At 35.3% G+C, this 25,554-nt stretch overlaps 1 protein-coding gene across 6 annotated transcripts in view; it reads left to right on the top strand.

Moving 5' to 3' along the window:
• CDH18 (cadherin 18) overlaps nt 1-25,554 on the top strand; it is a 564,404-nt gene that overhangs the window by 219,715 nt on the left and 319,135 nt on the right. For 3 of the 6 annotated variants that reach the window (XM_066992491.1, XM_066992494.1, XM_066992488.1), the window contains exon 1: nt 8,286-8,389. The exons of the other annotated variants lie outside the window; for them this stretch is intronic. The gene's annotated coding sequence lies outside the window, so the exon portion shown is untranslated. Of the gene's footprint in view, nt 1-8,285; nt 8,390-25,554 lie in introns of those variants that run through there. 6 annotated transcript variants of the gene reach the window in all.

Genomic DNA, 25,554 nt, shown 5'->3' with positions numbered 1-25,554 from the left:
GCAATTTTATAGCTTATTGCTGTCTGTCTGTCCCAGTGACCAGGAGGAGGTTAGGCAAAAATGCCAGGAGGCCTATATTAAGTTCAAACATATGTAGCACTTTAACTAGATAAAGAGGAAATAAGACCTTGTGTGTCCATATTAAATATAGATTCTAGTATTGTCTCAAAGTAGTGTAGAGGAATGTATTATTAAAACAGCACTTATGAGCAAGCTATCCTGGAGACACAGTCCTTACAGTAATCTTATAGCGACATTTCACATGTCAGCTCAGGGATTCTGAGAGGTTCCTGAAAGCAGGTTAAGATTTTCCTCTACCTGGAGCAGTGTTCCTGCTGCTGTTTTTATGCAGGCCCCAGCAATTATCTGACCAAGTCACGAGCCAGTTCAGGATATTCACAAAGCTAAAAAAGGCAAGCAAATAAAATGTTGTTCGCACCTGATAGGTAAGAAAACTGAAGCAACATCTGCCTAAACTGCCTGGATTGTACAGTGATAAGAATTTGCTAACTCACTTGTTCTCTAACATCAAAATTGTACTCCAATTAATGAAGTAGTATTTTCATTTTTTTTACTTTTTTTTTTAATTTAAACACTATAGTTGCAGCTGAAACTCAACTGTCTAATGAAAAGTAAGCATTTCTCTAATGTTTCTCCTAATGCAAGCATTATTGCATCATCATCTTTTCCTTTTTGCTCCTAGCCCAGGCTAGCTGGCATCTTTGCTCTCCTTCAGCAACACAGATTGCTACAGTCAGCACCGTAAACACAAATCCTTTGGTCGTTTCAAATCCTTTCCTCATCCTGAAGTCACAGATTACTTTCAACAGAGTCAGTTTTGGGGAAGCTGAAAATTGTTCTGTAACCTCCCTGAACAGCCTGAGACCTGATTATAGTCTATGAAGAAAAGATTGTATACCAGTGTGCAATTTAGATATATGCTGTGGGAACTTCTGTGAGTCTGAAAGTATTCTTTTAAGTGGTGGCTTATAAATATTATGCTTCCTTTATCCTGGGATGTCTCTTTTATGTGAAGATCAGACTTCAAGCAGGCTGAAGGAAAGCAAAGCCTTTACTTCTGTATATCCAAAGGGAGCTCTCAACAATCACTTCTGTTTGTTTTACAGGAAAATAAGCTCATACCATTTTTTGTTTTCACTGTCATTCTCTGAAGAAAACTTATGATGCCTTTGGTTTCTGTTTTGTCCTGTTTCTGTTTAATACAACTGTATTCCTCTTTCTTGAGTATTTGCTCTTTAGTAAGTCTAGTTTTCTCATTTCTAGATGTTTGGTTTTGTTCTTCTGGTAATATAAATTAAAATGGCACTGCAGCCAGAAATCTGAGACTGTCTGAATTGAGAGTAAGCACTGTTAGACTTGCCTGGAATTTTAACAACAAAGTATTTTTGTGCCAGGAAATGCATGTTTGTTTAAAGCAAACTATATTGAATTTGAAAAATTAGTTATTGGAAGACGTAACACATTCTGATAGTATATAATATTTATTCTTTTGAATTACTAAATGCATTATGTAATATATAGATGTGTGCGTGTATATATCTATAACATACACAACATGTAAATTTAAATGAAGCATTCCGACATACTTCACATTTATTCAGAACTTTGACTAATAGTTTTGATTATCACTTCCTTCTCCCTCCATTTTTTTAACCCGCAACTCCCACTTTAGACTTGTTAATTGAAAGTAAATAATAGGAAAATAATTCTACTTAAAATATTAAATATTTTTTTCCATCTCTTTATACGAAGAACTCTTTTTGTGTGTGTGTGAAGTGAGATCAGTTATCGAGTTGTATAATGTGAATGCTTTCCATTGGCAATGAATTAAAAACAAAATCACTAGAAGCTGTTTGGGGTTTTGTGCATTGAAAGGTTAATTGGTAACACACAGCTATGATCTCTTTCAGCCAGAGATTTAGCTACCTAATTTATTACGGCTTCCTCATAAATTAGATGTGATGCTTTAGTAAGCGAAGGGTCACTTTTTCTAGTGGAATTCTAATGTGATCTCTAAATGTTGTGTGCTAATGTATATACATGAGTAACTACTAGTGCAAATGACCTTTGGACTGTTCTAGTAAAGTCTGTAGTTGTTACAGATACCTGAAACCTATCGTCTGTGCTCAAAGTATGCTTCGTCTTCACTCCAGATAGATGCTTGTATAGACCATTAAAAAAATTGCTTTGATAATATGGACATAAGCAGTTGTGAAATTTCTTTTAAGTAAAGCATTTAAATGAGAATAGGACTTAGCATACTTCACTCTGTTCTTGAAATCATGAACAATTTAAATAATGCATAAAGTTCAGATATCTGTAAAACTAGTGATAACCTAGCATTTTATTGTTTACAAATGAAATCTCAGCAGTGAAATAAAACTATTAAGCACTTAATAAAGATTTCTAAGACTTCTGTCATGCTTTGCCTACTTTTCTAAGAACAAACATGACCATTATACTGTTTTATTAAGACTTTTTTCATTTTTTATTTATGTATTTTATTTATTATTACACTATTTTATTAAGAATTTATTTTTCTTTGTCCTCCTAGTCCTTTTTGTTTGTTTGTTTTGCGTACTCTGAATATAGATTTGAGGCTTTGTATGGGGAGAAAAGAGTATTTACATTCTCAATGATTTGGAGACTCATGGACTTGGATATGGATCTCGTGTACTTCTGCATGTATGGACTAAGCAAAATCTTGCTACTTCTTACTCAACGTAGCCAGTATAGAGCAGTGAAAAGAATCGAAGAATCATGGGAGGCTGGAAGGGACCTTAAAGACATCTGATTCCAACCCCCTGCCATGGGTAGGGGCACCTTCCATTAGACCAAGTTGTTTATGGCCCCATCCAACCTGGCCTTGGACACCTCCAGGGATGGGGCATCTGCAGCTTCTCTCGGCAATCTGTTCCAGGGCCTCACCACCCTCTGAGTAAAGAATTTCTTCCTTATATCTAATCTAAATCTACACTCCTCTTAAAGACTGCATCAGGAGAAAAATCAATACAGTTTCTTTCTCCACAAATAGAAATGGTACCAGAGACAGAACTGGTGCCAAAATTGAGTTAAAATGGAGGCATGGATTTGTTCTTCTGTCATTGAGTAACTGCATTACTCTTTATTCAAGGAAGATTGTCTGGTGGTACACTGATTCTTAATAATGTAGGTCTTATTTTAGTCCAGTATAAGGAAAAGAATCAGAAACTTGAAGAAAACAAGGCTATGTGTTTGGCGGCAACAACAACAACACCAAAAATAATTAAAACAGACCTAATTCAAGAAGAAAAGAACATCCCGGGAAAAAAAAAATCAGTTCTAACTCAGCTCTATGAAAGAGTGATATTTTGACTATGTATGGCTGTACAGTATTGTTTTTTTAGTTTAATCACTTATTACTGTTCAAAATGTTTTTTACCCTATTGGTCCCCTTTATTTCCAGATGTCTCTTCTCTTCAACTTCTGTATACCTGGTCTTCAAGAACCTCTTACAGTGATTTGAAGCACATGTACAGTTCAGTGACATAGCGGTGCTTGTAATCACCAACTAACCTTTTGGCTGTAACCTGACGTATTTAAAGCTTAATTGGTGTAGGTAACTTCAATATTTTCTGAGTATCTTTATGAATGTTCCTAGTGCTTCCAGAAGCAAATGTATTAAAATAAACATAAGAATACCTGTTCAGAAGTGGGTAGAAATAGTGTATTTGGTGACATAGGAGCACTTCTTTGCTTGATTTTTGATTTATTTTTATTTCATGTTTTTCCTCAAACTAAGAGAGGCTGTTATAAACATTCAAGGGTTCGGTAATAGGTACAGGCCAGAACTTGAACGCTGCATCAGTTTTCAGTGTAGAAACAGGAATAATGGCAGTTCTCTATCATTAGAGGTCTATGCCCATACAGATGTTAATATCTTATGAAGGTCAAATGATATGCACGTGGGATTTGTCCAGTGTAGTAAATGTCCTTAATTAAGCAGTCTAAAGTAAGTAAAAAAAGAAGTCACAGGTCATTTAACTTCCAGGACTCTTCCTCAGGAATGATAGGTATCAAGTCATACTACAACTTTTAGTCACCCATGCTCTGGAACTAGCACTGTAAGAAATGTGTCCCTAAGTTTTAACTGTGTCATTAGTTTTGCTATTGTCAAGTAAATTAGTGAAATTAATTTCAAGTGTGGTGGTTCTTATCCTAGAAATGTTGTAATGTTGTGTCTTTCCCAGAGAATTGTAATGGACTTAATTAAAAGTATTGGGTAAAAAGTGTCCAGCGAAGTTAAATCTTGACAGCATGCCTGTTTTAGATATCAGTTGCCTGATGCCTCACAGTGTATCTGGGTGTGAGGAAGTATTTGTTGTTTGTTGGAAATACTTACAAATGTCAAAATGAAATGTTGTTTAAGCTGTTCTAAAAGAACCCAAGCTCTTCTGCAAGCAATACTGATATACTCTTTCTTCTAGAAACAAAGGGTAGGAATCAATTGCAACATCCTGGAGCTTTGGAAATTGAAGGGTCTTGAGTGGCATCATACTCCTTAATGTCTAGTTCAGGTCTGCTTAACAATGAACTGCTTATAATGGAAAATGAGGAAAAAATGATGCTGGTAGGCTAAAGCAACCTAAATCTTATTTTTACTTGAAATATTTTAATGTTAATTTTGCACTCTATGACATTAACCCAAACACATCAATTTTTCTATGAGTTGATTAATATTCATGCTTGTTATCTACTTCATATAAAAAAATGCAAAAAAAAAAAAGGGGGGGGGTGCAAAAAAACATGGCAGGTAAGAAAAAGCATATATATATGGCAGCTTTGCACAGCTATATTTACATAGTGTTTTCTTCGCACTGCTTCAGCTTAAAATCTTCTACAGATTTGTGAGTTTAGATAGGATATAGTTTGGGAGATAATCCCATAAATTTATTTAGGTTCAGTAAGTGTGCCTAAGAACTCTGCCTTTCCTTGCCATGGTTAGCACATGGTTTTGATTTTTTTTATTTTTTTATTTGAAACAGGTGTTTAAGTGGGTTTTCATTCACTTTTGTTCTTGTCTTGTTTTTAATCAAACCAGATTTTTTACTTTTAAGATGCGTTATTTTTTGCTTGATTACTTAGGCAAATGATGCTGAAGACATTTATATAACAGTCTCTACATTGTTGCTGAAGCTTTTTCTTTATTCTTTGCAAGTGGTTGAAAATCAAGAATTTAGGAGCAGAATTATTTAGTTTGTCTCCAGAAAGTGAACTTTTTCAGTTATATTTTGCTTTGAGACTAAGTAATAGATTATAGGTAAATCAAATGTAAGCTGAAAACTTCAGTCATTGTCACTGCTGGCTGCAATTTTTTTTCCTGTAAGTAAGGATATACTGAGATGTTTATGGTGTTTTTTGTTTTTAAGTATTGGTTTATTTAGGAATACCAAGAGAAAAATCCATGTTTTAGAGCTCTATCTTCTCTTTTCCCTACTATAACAACAGCAAGAAACTTTCATTCAGTTACTCTGACACAAACATAGATGCGTGCTAGTAGCCCACATTCATGTGTTTTTAAACAAATTGAACTTTAGTGAAGAAGTGGGTGACATGTGTAAGTCCTTAAAATGCCAAGATAATGAAAGTATTAGTAAAACGTGCTCCCCCAGTCTGATAAACTTTATTCTGTGTCTTTTTTTTTTTTTCCTAGAGATAAATGTATAAGTTTAATCAATGTACCTTTGTTTGTAGTAATGTTTTTACCTTAGGAGCTGTCAGTTGGCATTAACAAGACACAGTGGAAAATTTGTAAGGAAAATATTCTCATTTTCTGGCCTTTTTTTTCCTGAAACCTTCTGCAAATATGATTTCTGAGATTTCAGTCACTACCGTAGTGATAAGATTTGAACTCATTTTTCCATACTTCATAACACAACATTGCTGACACAGTTCTATGCTTCACGAATAAACTTTTTTTTTTTTTGAAGCGTTCCTTGGTACAGGATTTGTGGCAGGAATTTTCCTTAAAGAAGCTAGGTCTCTAGATACCACTAAAATTTAGGTTATGTGAATAACAGGGTACAAACTGATCAGTGGTTCTTTACAACCACTGTAGTGTATTCCTGTAGTGCAATTGTGCACTACAGGAAAAAATGACTGAGGAAAGAAAACTGTCAGTTTGCAAAACCAAAATCTTTCTAGTAGGAAGTGTGGGCCTTTAAGTATCTAGACCAAATCTGTGATTTTTTTCCCCCAATCTGATATCATAAGAATGAAGTCATTTATTACATGTTTGACAAATATGGATACATATGGTACTGAAATTGTGACTCTTAAGGCACAGTAAGAGAAGAAAACATCCAAATTGTCTGACTGATAGAATCAGATGTCTTTTCAAGTCTCTGAAAGCACCATAAAATCAATAAATCTGATTAAATGCTCCACTTAATCTATTAATACAAAGGTGTAGTAACTTGTGTGAGAGGCTACAAATGACTTAAATGTTGTTTCATGGAGCAAGGCTTCTACTTAATGTATCTCAATAAGAAAGATATTAATATGAAAGAAAGGAACATTTGTGGACACTTTCCAGCTAAATGTTGATCAAAACACCTGTCATTCAAGCAAGAGTTTTTCTCACTGTTGTTCAGTTATCATATTTTCAAAGTACCATGAAAATTTTATGGCACCCAGATTGAAATAGCTATTGGATGAAGAGAAGCTTTTGCTTCTGCTTTGGCCTTTTAAGTCTCAAAAATTGCTATGCAAAGAAGCAATCTGACAAATTGTACAAGACTCTGTTATATTATCAGTTAAAATAACACAAAACCCTTAAGTAAAAGCCACTTCGACTTCGTGGTTTTTTTTCTGTGTTGTTATAAATAAAGATTTGACCTTAATGGTAGCAGCGTGGTTACTTTAATTCACTAAACCTGAAATACGCAGCCTCCTAGCTCAGCCATATGTGATAATGTAATCATGCCATTTCTTGCATGTTATGCTGGATGCTGTTTTTTTCTCTTTTTGTAAAGCATATGTGGGCTTTTGTGTGTTCAAACTAGTGTGTGAGGGATTGTGTGCATTTGTGTTTGTATTTTTCTAGGGGGAAAAAAAAAGAAATAAGGACTTTAGAACTCGATATTGTTAGAAATGAGGGTGACTTCTTTCTGACTTGCTACATTGCTGGCTGGTGGGTATGGAAATAAGCTCCAATTAACTCTTCAGTTATTTTTCTTTTCTGTTTTAGATTTGTCTACTTTTTATTACTTTGATTTGAATACCAACTTCATTTTTTATTTCTATATTCTATAAAGGTTCCATAAGACATAATCATCTCCCAGAACTGGGTTCATTTATTTTTATCCTTTAAAATAATTTGATTGCATTGGTACGTATGTTTAAAGTAATTTAAGGAAGTAAGTCCTTAGCAGAGGTTACAAATTGCTTTGTAAAGTGAAACAGAGAAGTTCAGTACCACCGAAGCTAAAAATGAAAAGGGCAATTGGTTTCTACATGTCTGTTATTTTCCTTTAAGACAATTTGATAAAGCGATCACTTCTTAATAAAAGGATCTTTTTAATGTTTTTTTTAAGAGATCAGATAAACCATGTTTTCTATTTCCAACTAATATATTGAAAAAATGATGCTCACAAGTAATAAGCATTTTTGTAGAAAAACTTTTGATGTTCTAACAATAATAACATTAACTGTAGTGGGTTGTCCCTAAATTCTCTTTACAGCGCTATGCCTCTTGAATTTTTAGGTAATTTATTAAAGAAAAACATGAGTCTTTTTTTTTTTTCTTAATTGTCCTAGGGAAATCAAACATGATTATACACAGGGTGGAAGGAATTGTCATTCAATAGCCACTCTTCATACACTTCATATATCGTTATAATATTGTTCTTTCAGTAGAATCTAAATGAGTAGACTTTTTTAGACTCTTGAAAGTTTGTGGTATATTATGTTAACACATTTTATTTTAGGAATTTGTGAAATCATGGTTGTATACATATCCATTGAAAATCTGCTAAGGATTGCCTGATAGAAAGGTTTTTTTATATAGTGCCCTATTTATGAGCTTGCTTGTGGATTGCCTTTTAAGAGAATGTCTCCCTGCACAGATGACATTCAGTTTTCTAATTCTCTTTTAATAAGGCAATCCTTTTGTGAGATTTATTTGCTTAAGATAAGGAGGTAGGATTACAAAGGAATTAACAGAAATGCTATTACGTTTTTTCTTCCTTGTGTGTAGCCTTATGCTTTCAGTTTGAAAGTAAGCTGAGATTTATTTTTCCTAAGCTACACAACAAATTCAAGACCAGAAGACAAAAAGGCAGTGGATGTAGTCATTCTCTGGAAAAATTAAGACACCGATGTCTTTGAGGTATGTTTGTTTTAGAAATGCTTTTAATTGCTTACTCATCTTGCTTCTGTGTATAAGAGTACAGGTAAGTAATTTGAACATTAGTGGCTTTCTCACATCTCCAGATGTAGCTTGATCTGAAAGGAAACTCCAAAATACACTATTTTTGATAAGTATGGGGAAATATTTAGTTGCAAATTTTTCTTTTATCAGATGCTATCTTTCTATCTAGGAAATGAGATAGAACGTGCAGGTTGTTTGGTTTGCATCTGACTATATTCTTTCTGATTTCACAGTTAACAGCTTTTTCCCTGTGCCGTAGTTACTGTGAAAAATCTCCAAATAAGAGTGTTCTGGAAAAAGCTATAAGCTCTTTCCATTTTGTATGCAATATGGATAGCTGTGTTCTAAGTAGGTACAAGAAGTGCTTCTGTCAGCTAGATGCAATGAAAAGTGTGATATCGAAATAAATTACAAATAACTCAATAGGGGAGACAACAAAGTCATCAGTACATAGACTGAGTAATGGAGGATATACTAAGAAAATTCATCATTGTCTTTCTGCAAGTTCAAAACCATCTGATTTAACACTATTCATCAATTACAAGAATTGTTTGAAGTCAGTAGGTTGGATTCCACATCTGTAAATGTACCACCAAAGTCTGGGGAGTACTAAATAAATGGATCTGATGCTAATTTCATTTTAGGTCTTGTTATCACTTACCTTATTCAGGAGCTTTAACCTAAAAAAAGACAGAAGAAATAACATTCTGCATACGGTCAAAAATACTGTTGCCCAGAAACCATTATTTTGATTACATTCAGGAAATATTTATATCTAGATTAACTTTTCTGGAACCCTTTTCAACTGTAGTTTTTGCTTTGCTTCAATACATTTAGTTTCAAAGGACAACTTTCTCTCTTAAAGGAGGCATTTTTCCACAACTGTAACACTGAGCTGTTTTTGATTCCTTCAATATCACCTGAATTTTGTTTCTTTTTACTGAAGGTGTATTTCTCTAGCATAGACTGTGTCTTGTCCGTGTTTCTGTCAGATCTGTGCAGTTTTAATTTTTCACTTGACTGAAAGACCACATGACTATGTCACTAACCAAAACGTCCATCTCATGGACCATTAAATAATACAAGCCTCTCCTATGATACATACGTTTTGGCTAAAAATATTTTTTCTGCTTAAAAAAATAAATAAAAAAAACCTGTTAGTTTCCTCTTCCCTCAATGGCCTTATTTCAGCCTCCTTTAAAAACTACGTACCTGTCTGAGGCAGTTGGTCTCTAGGCTCCTTTCTTTTTGCTTTGCTTTTTAGGTGCTCAATAACAGGTTTGTAGTCTTTGGAGACTGTAAGATGAGTTCTCTAAGCTATCTCAGTATAGTATTATTTACAACAAATACATCCACAGCATTTTTTTTTTCCTCCTAACATTTGTAACCACAAGTGCCTCTCTTTTTATGCCAATCTTGTTTCCTTAGAGAAGCAGTATTTGAAGTACTGTAATAAATGACCAAAGAGAAATCAGTAAATGTATTTTCACATGTGTAACAGTCTCTAATATTCTAATATTCTCTTATTTGGAAACGCACCTAAACTTTGTATCAGGAAAAAAAAGAATTTTAAATTGGTTTTGAACTTTAGATGAGTCTCTACATATATGCCAGTGACATTTCAGAACAATGCTTTTTGATAAATGAAAAATCTGTATTGTCTTTTCGTGACTCCCATCGAGATATATACTTGTTCCTCAGGGCACAATTTGTCTCACAGATGGTTTGATTTGTAGTTTAAGTATGGAAGCTCATAGTATCAGTGTTAAATATATGTAGCTTTCAGAAGCATAGTAAGGCAATATTTTTATATTAAATCATTTAAATATTTTAGATAAACTCTGTTCTACTTGGTCTGCTGAAGCGAGACAGTAGGTAAAATATTTAACAATGTTTAATCTCTATATATTTGGAGGTGATGTATTTCTGTCTAGCTTTGTTCCTCAACGTCCCAATACAGTTTGGGCTATTAGTTTTTAAGCCTTTATACAAATCTTCATTTTCAGTTGTGGACAGAGAGTTAATTGTAAAGCACCAGACAAATGATATATAATTTGAGGGAGAATGAAAACAAAACACATCTGCCTTTTCTCATTCAACATGTTGGCGTACTCAGTCATGTTCAGTTCAACATTTCTGTCATTTTGTAGAGTTATGCAATGGCCAGGCTACCTTGTGATTTCAAGTGGACTTTGAGTGGTATATTTAATCTGCAGTTCAAAGTTCTAGACCCTTGAAAGTACTGTGTTACGGTCAGGTTACCCAAGTGAATTTGAATTGCTTGATAATGGTAATTTCCATGGTGAAGATAGTCCTTTTGTCCTCAGAGAGGACTATGACTTTCCCATGTAAGAGCCTTTGTGTTATATAGTAATTGTGGTAAGAGAGACTGTAGTTTTGTAGTTAAATTGTTCTTTCTGTGGGTATGCGTGTCCTTCTTCAGAGTCTTCGTACTAGACTTTTAAAAAAGATTTTCATAGTTATTTGAAGTTCTCATTTAATAGAGATTGCATAGGCCTTCTTTAGCAAACAGTGCAAAGAATTAAAGTAGTTCATACTGATGCTCTTAGAACAGTCTTCTGTAATCATTTGATACACCTTATTGAAGTAAATGGAAACTTTCAAATGCAGTTAAGCGTTTCTTATTCTTAATCAACCTGAAGCATGTTACTGTTGCCTTACAGAAGCTCTGTACTGGCTGTTGACTGAAACATTTTTGTGTAGCTAATATGTTTATTCCATGTGTAAAACTCTAAATCATGTTTCCGTGTCCCAGACACTCTGAAACAGGTGTCTGTTTCAGAGAACATAACATGTTCTCTGAAAACTGGAGTTCAGAGACTCTCTGAATGCTTAGGCTCCCTTTTGTGAGATGATTTTTTGATATACTGACAATTGATAAAGCAGAAAAACGACTTATAGCAATTTCCAAGAATTGAAACAATAGTTGAAAAAACTATTTTCAAAATTCACATTTGTGGCTTAAAAAACAAGTGTAAACAGATGAACAGTTTGCTTAGCTATGAAAGGATTAGATTACATTAGAGCTAATGATGTAAAATGCAGAAGCAGATGATGAGAAATTATCACCCTGTATGACTTAAAGAACAAAAATTATTTGGGGATCACTTCAGGCTGATTATGCTGATCAGGAAACTTTATCTTAATTGCATAACAACTAGAATACAAAACTCGTGTTGGAAAACAGCAGATATTCAAGCATGTAATGCAAATATGTTAGGAGGATTTTGAGATAAATTTCTAAACATGAGATCAAAACATCAGTCATTGTTGTGCTCCATTTTGACTAGAAGCTGATTTAGTTGAAATCTGTCGTTTTCTTTTATGCAACCAGTGGTTTTTTTTGTTTTGTTTTTTTTTTTTTTGTTTTTTAACCACAAAACATAGGTATTTTGTATGCATCTTCCTGTTTCTTTCCATATAAACTGTATGATCACTTTTAGGGCGATAAGGAAAACTTCTGACTGCTCATCATATTTTTCTGTATGAATTTGGTGGCTCATGTTTCCTAGTCTGAGGCTGCAGCAATAGAATGACAGAGTTGCATGTGAAATGTAGCAGTCAGAGGATCCAGAAGTTTTAAAAGCACTGAGTTTATTACTTCGGTGGAAACTGTCACCGCAGTCTCCTGACGGAAGTGGCTGAGCTGCCAGCCTCGCGATGCAGTGGCTGGGAGGCATCTCCTCATGCAGGGGCAGCAGGGATGCCCCACACTGGGGCCAACGTGGCTCCAGGGTATGAGGGAAGGTCCCACTGAGGAGCCCCGTGTGCTGTGGCCCATGGCCCATCATGGGGCCCCCGATGCTCAGCGATGTGGCACAGGCCATGGTGGGTGTTCAGCTGCAGAAGCCATCCTGTTTCGAGCAGCAGCTGAGGAAAAGGTGGTTTTGCTTCTTGCATGCAAAACATGCATTCCATGTGATCCAATCAGCGGGGGTCAGTCACCTCTTACCTTGGAGTTTGATTATAATTGGCTAATTCCAGGGCCTGCTAAACTGCTATTTGTATTTGCATGGCGTTTGATTTTCTTTATATGAATATTCAAAATCTAACAGATCCAGAAGGACACTGCAATTCAGATGTTTGTTGCCAGTTTTCACTGGGTCTGTATCACTCAATGTTGTCAGTTTTTTAACCTCTTCTGTGGAATTCCAGGAAGAGAACAAAAATACTTTTTTTTTTCCCCTGTTGGAACACATGGGGATGCAGCTTAACACATTTCACTAACACAGCACTTGAAAAATAGAACTTACAAATGCACAAGTGCTAGCTTTCACCCAATATTTTATTACTTGTGTTCTGCTAATCCTGTTAGTTTGCTATCAATATGAATTATTTTTCCAAGCAAGTATTGGATTGTCTTTGATCTTTTATTCCTGCTTCTTCCTGTTTATTTTCACACAATATTTATGAAACAGATAAATAGTGCAGTGTAACTCTTTCAAAACATTCATGAAGAAAGAATGCCTTTTCAGAAGGAGAGAAAATGGTTATTTTTCTCACAGTGAAATGAGATTCTTTTTAAAAGATGGTCAAGTTCAAATGGAACAGTGCTTAAATTAACCTGCAAGGCTGTCTGAAAGGAAATAGGGAATTTTATTTCTTCCAAATACTCTAAATTTACAGTGCCTGGGTCTGGCCCACACTCAGTGGAATTTTTCTGCTTGTTTTTAATGGATCCATTTTCAAATGCTGAAGAAGATCAGTCCCAGCTCTTCAGATAACATACCACCCATCTATAGATAGCAAACAATTAACTTGAGGGGAAAAGGGGAAAACCAGGAAGGAAGCACATGCAATACACAGACCACATCTCTATTTTCTGTATTCTGTGTCAATTTTAATGGGCCTGTAATTAGGTCACAGGATTGATTGATATCAGCACTTAGCTTCTTAGATGACATCACCCTTTCCTTCATTCCCTAACAGGGATTAAGTTATTCACACAGAAAATTTTACTTCCTGGACAGAGGAAAAATAACTAATTAAACCAGTTCTAGGCTTGACACTGGCTGAATTATTTACCAACGCAGCAATTAAATGGAGACAACAGGAAGGAGCAGCACAGAGCGCATGTAGACAGAACAGATATCCTTGTAACCCACGTGGGTGAAAGAGTTTGGTTTAAAGAAGCAATGATAGTACAAGGCTGAGGTGGGAACAACCATAAGTGAAATGATGGTGCATTTCAAATTCTCAGGCAGAAAAATTTATGTGAAATACTTGGGGGGAACAAACGAAAACTCAAGATGAAGTAAGGAGACTATTATAATGCCTGGCCAAATGCACAGAGATCTTGGCATGTGAGGAGAGCAGTGAGAGCCCAAAGATCATACCTTTCAAAGAGATTATCAGATGGGAAGAGAAGATGAGAAGAATGCTTTATACATATTTCTATACAAAGAAAGCCCATAAATGCAGCAAAGGACACAGCTTAGAATGGTGCTTATTCATTCAGAAACAGCTGTCATGTTTCAGACTGAACAACAAGGTTATTTCTGAGGAAAACTGTACAACCCAGCAGTAACCTTTGACTCAGCTTTATAAAATGTATTACAAGTCAGTCGCTGTAGTGTGCGATTGAATCAGCTTGATGCTGTTATTACTTTTTATTACTTTGTTCTCAGGGAGCCCTTCCCCCTTTTTTTTTTTGACTATTTTTCACACCTTATTTTACTTATTGGAGATATTATTTGCACAACACTGATTTTAATTTAAAAGATATAGTACTTGAAAGAAAAACAAACAAATGAAAAAAAAACAAGAGCTTTTCCAGAAAGCTGAGATATTGTGATACATAGACCTCATACTCAGAACATGGCCTTCAGGATGTTAGGATTATTTGTGGCTAAAAGGAAAATAAACTGCTCAGCTTCTCATGTCTAGCATGTTTAGGTATATTTGTGGTTGAGAGAGGCTGATGGTGCCTTTAAGCTGATTTTTGCTAAAGAGTGGGCTGGGAGGGCTGGGTCAGATGTGGCTGTAAGAATGACATGAGTAGGCTGCAGCAGTACAATGAACACCTGTCTGTGAGAACAGGAAAAAAAAAATAGTTGTGTGGTGGATGACACTGGTGTAAGAGTCTAGCCTCCAAGATATCTGTTAAAATGTAGAGTTACAGCTTAATTCACATATGTGACATGTAAGAAGTTTGTAATTTCTTTGCTGTTCGTTAATGCAGAGAGGAAGAATCCTCGTGCAATAAGTAGCAGTTGACTATTGCATATATGCTTTCAAATGCATTAAGAAGGTGGAGATAACATTTTGATACTGTTTCATACTGGTTTTCATCTAGTGTATCTTTGACATTTATTTCTGAGCTGCAATGAAAGAAATGCATGGACATGATTGTGTTTTAACAATTGCGTTGGTTTTCAAATTATTTCTGTGGAGAGGTCTTAGTGTCAGGTTTATTGTAGGAGGTAGTAGGGATGTCCTATAAAATCCTGCTACTGTGCTCCTCTGAACAAAATGAAAATCAAACACACGGGTTTGATTTAGAAGCACTAAGAATAGGCTTAATCAAAACCTGCAAACTCTAATCTGAAGTGATACAGAAGCTGTAATGAACAAAATGAATGGTTTCTTGGCACCTGATCTGACAGGGGAAGAAGCAGAAACTAGACACAAAGTGTGTCACAGGAATTTAAAAGAAGTGGCTGCATCCATTTGGTGGTTAAGGCTGGAGTCGTCAGTTCTTTTTTTTTCTTTCCCTATGTCTCTGTTTTTGTACTCATCTTTAAACCAAGACTGAAATCTGTATTAATGAGTAGCTCAATAATAGATCTGAATGTTTCAAATGTTGTGAGTTATAGTTTTCCTCAAGCAGAGAGAGAGACAGCAGAAATTAATTCAAATAAAACATGTTCGCTAGAATAGCTTCTTCTAAAACTGTAGGCATTTCTGAGCAATCTATTTGTCTAGAAATTGTTGGTATTAGGGGGAAAAAAAAATAGTGGATACTAACAACCCTTGACAAATCATCTTGCTGGTCAGTAGCCAGAAGTTTTATCCTAATTGCTTCCGGAGTTCAAACTGGGAACAGAATTAAGTTGTAAGTGAGAAGACAGCTGCTGCCCAGAATTTCCAGCCACGCAGCACTTTGAAGGGGTGAAAATGAGATATGCTTCAAGTTTCATACGGTGTAATGAAACGAATATAAAGATTTAGACATTTTTATTTTAGGCTGTCTGTTTAAATAATATGTCATCTTCAAAAGAAGGGCTAGTTAGGGGTTACTGTTGTGTTCCTGTGTCTTTCAGGAGTATACGGGATTATTTTTACAAAAGAGATAAACCCTAATGTTTTTCCTCACGTTTAAATTGTGGTTAAATTGTGGACAGGGAGATGTCTCACTCTTTCTTCTCACCTTTCTTCACACTTGAAGCACGTGTGGGCTAATAGGAGAATCACCGATCTTTAACAACAGTCTATAAATATCTGCTCGTCTGCTCAGGCATGTTTTTTTCTTCTCTACAAAAACTTTTCTTCTTTCGTGTTTCTTCTTTTTCTACAAAACTTTTTTTTTTATTCTGGAGACCTTGTGCTACTATTTCAGAAATAAATGTGGCAGTCTGTTCCTTTTAGGCTTGCTGCAGGCTCAGACAGGTGTTTCTTATATGTACGTTTGTCACTTTAACTGCCTTCTGCAGCAATGATTCCCAACCTTTCTTAAAGGAAATTTCTCTACTCCCTTCCTGAACTCTGGTCTCCTCCTCAGTTTCTTTTCCTTCCCATCACCCTGTGAGGACTCACTCATACCCCACCCTCACCCACTGCTGCTGACATTTCCTCATCATACCTTTGTTGCTCACTTTGGCCAACATCAGTGCAGTTCTCCAGAGTGCAAGCGCTAGCACAGTTTTTTAGCACCATAGTGGCTCTTAGCTTTTCTTAACTTGCTGTGACTGACAGCACACTTTGCCCTGGTGGAACTGTTTCTTCATACTGTGTTTGGATTCTTTTTTTTCTTGTAAGGGTAGATTCCCTTGTAAGGAGTGATCATACAATCCCACAAACTGCTCTTCCATTAAGGTCCTGTACTATCTATGTCTGATTTTTTCATTTGTTGTTGAAAATTTTATATATATATATATAAGTTGAAAAAAATGCATGCCAAAATGCTCACTTACCTTTTATTACCTTTTTTAAATTGAATTAAACCAATGATCTATGCATAAGCAATTTTACATTTTTGTGAAGATAGTTGCAGTGAGGAACTTTTTTTTCACTCATGTCATACTTTGATTTCAGAGTATGCAGGGGATTTTAGTTCACATTTTAGTTCCTAAAACTCCTCCTGGGGCCTTAGCTGGAACACTCAGTGTTCAGCCCTTCTCTGTTCTGTGTGGCATCAGTGAAATAGTTGTTGCTATTTGCAAAGTAGAAACCAGTAGCCTAATTGCATAAATTCTTGTTCCTCTCTTTAGCCCTTCTGAATTCAACTGCACCTCATGTTTCAAGAGAAGCAAGCAGATACATAAAAGTAATTGTTTTCAAAGGCAGGCTCATACATCATCCAAATTTGGAAAAAAAAAATGCATTTGCATAAAGGGTTTAATATTCTGCTCTGCCATTGACAAGCACGTGTAATCCCTATTTAAAAGATTTATGCTTAATATTGGCAGCTGATAAGGTCCTGTAGTGTAAATCTGAATTGCTAAGTTTCATAATAAACAGTTATTCTTGGGATCATTCCTAGTGTGATACAAAATTGTTCTTACTTTGGATTTCTAGAGCTAAAATAAAACTTGTATAAAATACATTTTACCCATATGTATGATGAGTCACCATCCCTGGAGGTCTTTAAGAGACGTTTAGATGTAGAGCTTAGTGATATGGTTTAGTGGAGGACTTGTTAGTGTTAGGTCAGAGGTTGGACTAGGTGATCTTGGAGGTCTCTTCCAACCTAGATGATTCTGTGATCCAAGACGATTTATACATCTTACAATCGTGGCTGTTATGGAGGTGAGGGTTGAGACACCACATTTTCAGGGAGAATGTCTAGTTTTATTTTCAAAGGCAGTAAGGGAGTGGGTTTATACAGATAAAGCAAAAAGCATGGATAATATATTGCTTTAAGAACAGATGCATGGGATTTAGTGGAGAAACAGAAGGTCAGCGATGCAGATGAGGATAGAATGTAAACACCTCTGAGATGGCAACTACTCAAGGCTTTAGATACATGCATTTTTGCTGTAGAAACATACCTTCACTGCTTCTGTAACCCAACTAGCTTATGTTCTCACCAATAATTGACAGCTGCCTGAACATTACAACTGAAGTGTTTTAAGGGAAAATAAAATCCATCCATCTCAAAAATCCTTCTATAATGTATTTGCTACTGTTTTCAAGTAACACTGAAATTATGTTTTTAAAAAGTGATTATGTATTACAGGTAAGGTTCCTAACAAGTGATTTATAATCATCTTTTATGGTTGAGAAAGGGGGTAATTTACATACCCTTTTTTGTTGTTGCTATTTTTTTTCCTTAAGTTACAAATTAAGGAGCTTGTTTTGTTTTCCAGGCACAACACAGTCATTCTCAGTACCCACTTTCCCCACCCTACAAATTGTAAAAGGTTGGTGTTCAGTTTAGTAGGGACCAGAAGGAAACATGTTGTGGTATGTTTGGTTATATTAATTCAGGTGTTTATGGAATGTTATTTATACAGATAACTTCCAAGTTAGAAAGAAAACTGATTTATTACACTGGAAAATTCTTGTTAGTGTTAGTATTTGTATGTTTGAGTGTGTGTGTGTGTGTGTGTGTATATATATATATATGAAAAAATATATATATCGCAGAATCATCTAGGTTGGAAGAGACCTCCAAGATAACCTAGTCCAGCCTCTGACCTAACACTAACAAGTCCTTCACTAAACCATATATACATATATGTCCTGGTTTCAGTTAGGATAGAGTTAATTTTCCTCCTAGTAGCTGCTAGGGTGCTATGTTTTGGATTAGGATGAGAAGAGCACTGATAACATGCTCATGTTTTAATTGTTGCAGAGCAGTGCTTACATCAAGCCAAGGACTTTTCAGCTTCTTGCTCTGTCCTGCCAGCGGGCAGGCTGGGGGTGCAGCAGGAGCTGGGAGGGGACAGACCCAGGACAGCTGACCCAAACTGGCCAAAGGGGTATTCCATACCATCTGACGTCATGCTAAACAATATATAGGGGTGGCTGGCCGGGGTGGGGGGCCGGCTGCTGGGGGATAGGCTGGGCATCGGTCAGCGGGTGGTGAGCAATTGCATTGTGCATCACTTGTTTCGTACACATTATTATTTTCCTGTCTTAATAAACTGTCTCTATCTCAACCCACAGGCTTCACTTTCCTGTTTCTCTCCCCCATCCCAGAGAGGGATGAGGGTGGGAGGGTGAGTGAATGGCTGTGTGGTGCTTAGCTGCTGGCCAGGTTAAACCACAACAGTATAGATATGTATAAAAGACAGGAACACCTTTAAGTTGCAGTGAGCAAGTGATGCAGAGTTAAATCATTACCTTATGAAATACAGAAGTCAAATGAAGACCCTGCACTCCACTGCATTGTTTCATTCTGCTTATTCTGAGGTAGTTTAGGTTGCTGAAACTTTGCTGTTTTGTTATAATATTTACTTTAAAAGCATAAAAGAGAAAATCTATCTATACTAAGGCATACCCCTAAAAGTTAAACCAGATTAGTGAAATCACATCTTAAATATTCTGTATTACCCTGTTATTGGAGAGCCTTTTTGATTGATGTCTGATTAACATTTAATGCACAGACTTCCATTTTCATGGTATATTTTGGAAAAAGGTAACGTTATCCTTCAACATGGTCTTCCTTGGGTGATCTGAAAATTCCGCAACACGATACTTTTTAATTGTCTGCATCTGTTAAATTTTGGTATGTTACATGATCAGTGGTCTGTAGCTTCTCAGAGAAGAACAAATAATAATTTGGTCACAGTTCCATAGTCTTGCAAATCCTATCACTATTTCATTGTGTTTCTTCTTAACAGTGACTTCAGCAGTTTTAGACAAAGAAGGTTGAAGCTTTGAACACTTGTTATTCATCTGTGACATCTATGGTTTCCAAGTAGTGTTAAGGTTAAATGAATGTTCATTTACACTCTATTTCATTTAGTACGTTCTCTCATAATCAGGTGCAGATCCATGTAATTTAGTAGTAGAAAGAGAAATTCATTAAGATTCCTGATTAGGAAAAAGCATTAACAGAATTGCAAAGGTTATAGAAATTTAGCTCCTGCTTAAGGAGAATTAAGCACAAATCACATTCCTGTAACATGAAGGAAATTGCTTAAACTGTAGCTGGTAAGAAATTTCAAATTTTTTTTTATTATTTGTGTAAAGAAAAAGTAAACATACATCTATTAAATCAGTATAATTGATTAAAAAAAAAAGCATGCACATTTAATTCCTTCATAAATTATTTTTCCATCAAATTAAGGGTAAAGGTGTATATTATTGTGAATACTGGTAAAACTGTCATGCGCTTTAGGGTATTTCAGATTTAATTTTTTTCAAGTGGGAATTCCTAAAGTAAACTGAATTAGGATCTTTGCTTAATATCTTTGGAAAAAAAACAGGCATCTTTTGATTGTTTCTCGTGCCCGATTTGGTATTTCATCCGAATTAACACTTTCAGAAAGTTATAAAAAGGAAAGGGACAGCATGTTTTACCTTTGACTTTAGTGGAGCTAAAAGTTCACCATCAATTTTAGTGATAAATAGAAAACATAATGATCTGATAAAGAAATATAGAGGCTCTGTTTATTCTCTGATAGTTAAAGATGCTCATGTTTGGTTTTGTCTTGATCCTGTAACTTTAAACATATACTTACATAAGGTGCATGGAAATAATGTGATTTTTTTTTTAACCCAACCCTTGAAAATACTTTCTTATAATTTCCATAGCATTTCTCATGATAGAGTTCAATCATTTTGACAAACAATTCATTCCTAAAAGTATCTCATGCTTCCTCTGTAGGGTGAAAAAGGATGTTGAAAATCTGTATTCCACTTGAACAGTTTGGTATTGTCATTCTAAATGTAGGCTTTTTTTTTTAATATTGTCCTTACATCTCAATTACTTTAACCCTTAGGTTAACCATTTTCTTGGTCATTTTTACATTAGTTCAGTTTTTCTTTAACACAAAATTATTGTCAAGTGTGTGGTATTAACGGGTGTGGATTTAGAGCTCCACTGAATTGCCAGAGATGACCTGTAGTACAATACCGTTCCTTTGTTGATACCCATACTCTTTTCCCTTTGGCTACTATGATGCAGACTTATTTTAATTTCAGTGGATAGGGAGTAGAGGGCAGTGGAGGTTGGACTAGGTGGACCTCTGGAGGTCCTTCACAGTCTAAATGGTTCTGTGATTTGGTGGAGGTTAATCTCTGCACACTAGCGCTCTGTTAGGACATGCAGGGTCTCAGTTATATGATGCTAAGAACCCTTCTCGCCCTACTGTGGTCTAGGCTGCATCTGCCTCTGAATATAACAGCACTGAAAAATGTTGTGTAACTTGCTGGTCACCATCACTTTCTCCGAGATATCTTGCATTAGAACAGCTTTCAGTTTCTCATCAAAAAATGCTAGAGTTCAATTTTTTCTGCACTCGATTTAAACACAAACAAAACAACTGCCAGATAATGAAAAATTTTCCGAATGAAGAGATTTTCCTCCCATTGATTCCAAATTTCTCTGTGTTGTTTGGATTGTATGACACCTTCCGATTTAGGTATGTGAATATCATTAGCATGCTCTTTATGCTCTTCTTCAGATCAGTAATGAGGAATTTAATTAAAGCACGACCTAGCACTCACTCCAGCAGCATTCACCAGACATGTCCTTTTGACTTAACACATTGCTGTTTTTCACTGATCTATGGTTTTAATACTAGCCAGTTTTCAAAGCAGTGGTGAGCAGAGGTGTGATACCACTTTATTGGGAAGAATTCTTTGAATCTTTAAAAAAAAAAAAAAAAAAGGGTTCAGTGTAAGAAAAATAGCAGAATTAGATTTTGCTTCTCTTTAGGCAAAAGCCTTGTTAATAACCTACCAAAAGATACTGTCTTGTAACTCAGATTTGAAACACTGACATTCTATTTCTTGCATTAAGGAGGTAAGAAAGATTAAAATCAAATCTTAACTGACAAGCCTTTGTCATATTTTTCTAAGAATTATGCCATTAAGGCTTCAACTGACAACTCTTCACTCTGAAGGATGTTGTGGTAAACGTGCTGAGGGAGTTCATGTTGGAGAAGTGATAAAACATTCTTTCAGTGGTTTGAACAGCTCTTTTAGTAATGAAGTTAAGCTAGCTACAGTTTGCATACTCTTTCAGGAGTTCCACTATGCAAGGAATTCCCCTTTTGTATTTTTTCCACAACTGCTAGTGTTCAGATCTCGTTACTGGTTACAATAAAATAAAGGACCTGTGATGAGGATAAGAAAGAGAGAGAGTCTAATGGGAAGAGTAGAGCAGGGTCAGCAAGAACAGGTTGCCCAGGGCTGTGTCTAGGCAGGTGCTGCAACCTGTACCAATGTTTACTCACCCCTACAGAAAAACAGTTTTTTTTCTTACCTTTAAATGTGACTTTTGGTTACTTCAATTTGTACCCATTACTTGTTGTCCTGGCACTGAGCACTGCTGAGAAGAGCCTGGCTAAATCTTCTTCACTGTAGAGCCAATCGAGTCCAAGAAGTAATGCATACTAAATCCTTAAAAATCATCCTTTCTTTCAAAAAATCTTGTAAGATAGATCAGTATACTACTGTTGATTTTGAGGTGTATGATTAAAAATAATTATTACACTGTGAAATATCAGAGGGATGACTTTTCCTTTCCACTAATCACCCCCAAAATCTACGTGTTCTGAGAACGGTTGTGAATGATGGTTCTAAAAATCAGACTGATCTTACTCAAATTGGGCAGTAAGAATAGAAATGCTCCAGTTTTAGTTCAAGTTCATTCAAGACAAGGTAGATTTTGTGTTAACAAGATTTGTGACTCCTTCTTCATCCTAGGCCCAAACAAGTATGTCCCTATCTTCATTATAATGAAAAGATACTTAGTGTAATATATTCTTCAGTGACATAACCAACCAGCCTTGGTTGGAGCACAAGATACTTACTTCAGGTCAACAGCAATAGTGGTCTAGGGCTTATTGTGCTTATAGCTCCAATTCATTCCACCAAATCCATTTAAAGTGGGTAGTAATTTAGAGATGTATTTAATGTTTTTGTTTCAGATATTCTGCAAACAATCATTCTAATTATCATTGTTTCTAATATGTTTTTTCTTTTTCCTAAGAATTAATTTGGTCTTAAATATTTCACCATGTATGTGTTCAATACTGTGCGATATCAGCATCACATGATAGCGAATGATAGATGATTGGAAATACTGGCTCAGTTATGTTTGGCTGCAGTGCATAAGCTCTACTGAATCTCAGGAAAATCTCCTTAAAATGCCAGTTCAAATGTACCATAATATTGGCTGATGATTGTGTTAGCAAATAAGCCTTATTTTCTCTCTGTTATATACAGATTCTTCATCATTTTGAAAGGTATATATGTAGAAAAGTAGATAATAGGAATAGGAGGCCTTTGCAATTTGTCATATACTCAGTGCCATGCTTTTCAACAATATGTAGTGGACTTGTGTTGAGGTCAGCTTTCTTTAGGAGAGCTGAAAAGGCCAGGTCCACGTTCTTGCACAAGCAGAGCGCTTCAACTACTACCAGACATTTCCTTCTCACAGTCCAATAATCACAATGACTGATAACTCTTGAAGCAAGTCATTTGTAGTTATTTGTTTGTTCACTGGATTTTCACACACTTTATCTTGATTGATGTGTAATATAGTGAGGACATATATTATTATATTTTTGATTACAAAAGGGAATATACTAAAGTTAAGATAAAAACTTAATCAGTTTTATTGTAGTAAAATATAATATGAAAGAATAGTAAATTTTAGTACTGAACTTCCATTCTAACTATGCTCTATCTGTTAACAACAGACTACAACTCTTTCCATCTAAGGCATGATCCATGTTCTCTACCTGTTATACCAAGGAATATAAGGAACTGTTGCTAATCTTAAAAGAAAAAAAAAAAAAAAACAGTTTAATTCTGACTGACTGATCTAAACTTAAAGGAGTTAATGGGCTGATTTTATGTGGTATTTAGAATGGTGACACATCTTAAGGGTAGATAACGGTTGATGTAAATTGGCATGGCAGAATCATCAGTATTGTTTCATTTAAGGATTTCTTGCCAAATTGTCTGTCTGTCTTGGTGTTTTGAACTCCATAAGAGCAAAAACAAAACCACTGGAAAAAGGTATATGAGAAACTGGATACCATTCCCATTGTAATTTTAGGAGGCTTCTTAATGGATATTGTATCTAATAAAACATTTCGGCAATTAATCAGCAATGCATCCTTAGGCACGCACATTATTAAAAGTATGTGATTTGTAAGAATATGACATAAACAGAACATTTCACATTCTTCAAAATAACCTTAGGGCTTGGTTTATAAATAATAGATAATAGATAATATAATTAGTAGATAATATAATAAGTAGATAATATAATTAGTAATGTTATTTGCAAATAATTAACCAAATCTGAAAGTTAAAACTGAATCTTTTTAATCAGTAACCCCAGGACATAGCCCAGTTCTCTTTCTATTGCCGGGGGGGGTTACAGTCAATATTTTTCTCTTCTAGATCTAATGGGTTTCAATGTTACTGTACCTTTTCAACTGAAATGTGTGGCTCATTGACAGTCTGCACTGAAATCTGTTTTCAGAATGTCTGTGGTGCTATTTTGTTAACCCAGCACTTGCATGCTGTGGCTAAAAGAAGATTACATTTCCATTACATGGAAGAAAATATTTTACCATTCCCTCCTACTAACCTCCTGCCCTAAACCTTCTTTTTAAAAAATTGTTTTTACTGAAGATTAGACCTAGAAAATGTGTGAAAGAATAGCTGCCTGCCTTAGCAATGAGCACAGTGGATGTGTGTAGGTAGTAAATTGGTTGGAGGCATAGAATTTCTCTTGATCATTCAAATACTTAAATTGTATTGAAAAGTCATTCTACCAATAATTTGCCACTTAAATTAAGGTAAAGGATGTATTCTGTTAGTTGGTGTAGCCTCATTTACATCTCTATCACATCTTTCCAGCTTCTGTCAGCTCTTCTCCTAAGATGTATGAGATAACACGAAGAACTATAGTAGCTAAAATACAGAGGAGTCAAATGCCATGCCCTCATTTTAAATGGGTGCAGTTTGTCCTATGTTACTTTGGTATGATACAAATTATATTCAAATTGCCTAAATTTTCAGGATGTAAATTCCTTGTTATATTTTGGAAGATGTAAAACAAAATAAAGAAACACAATTGTCAAAAAAGCTGATCTTAAAATAAATAAATAAATAAATGACATCCTGGTGAAAACTGATTTTTATGTAACTCTTTGACTGATGTGAATGATTTACATAAGAATTACTGGCAAAAGATCATGGAAAATGTAAGACTACGACAATTTCTTTTACAGCAAAGTTAAGTTATACTGCCAGCAGACTTTACTGCATGGCAGACAAACAGGAAAGGAAATTATTTAATAAAAAAGATGCAACCAGCTCTTGAGGCCTTGTGCATCTGTTTTAATACTTCTGATTTATTTCAAGAGGATGGCTGATACTATTTGGTTAATACTAGTGTAGCAATTTAAGTAGCAAGTATTCCAGGTTCAGGATTACTGGGTTTGAATGTGACCTGCCCTTGGAGTTTGTCCACTTGTACATGACTATTATAAAAATAATAAATAATAAAATATAAAAAGCAGGTAACTAGCAAACAGTGTATTATTTCCTTGTTCTTTAATTATGAGTAAATAAATGATTAGTAAAATCATAACAGATAGCAAGGTCAAAAACCTCTATCAAAGAATGGGTTGGCAAGTATTAGAATGTTGTGTCCTGAGTACCTTGTTGCATGTACATACTTCTTTAAGCTTAAAATATTCTTGTTATTGTGATGGTGTCTTATTTTGCAGCCGATACAGAAAATA

This window comes from Anser cygnoides, chromosome 2, assembly GCF_040182565.1.
Source record: "Anser cygnoides isolate HZ-2024a breed goose chromosome 2, Taihu_goose_T2T_genome, whole genome shotgun sequence".
Lineage (NCBI taxonomy): Eukaryota > Metazoa > Chordata > Aves > Anseriformes > Anatidae > Anser > Anser cygnoides.
Note: the sequence above shows the minus strand (reverse complement) of the source record. Positions and strands in the feature narration are given on the sequence as shown.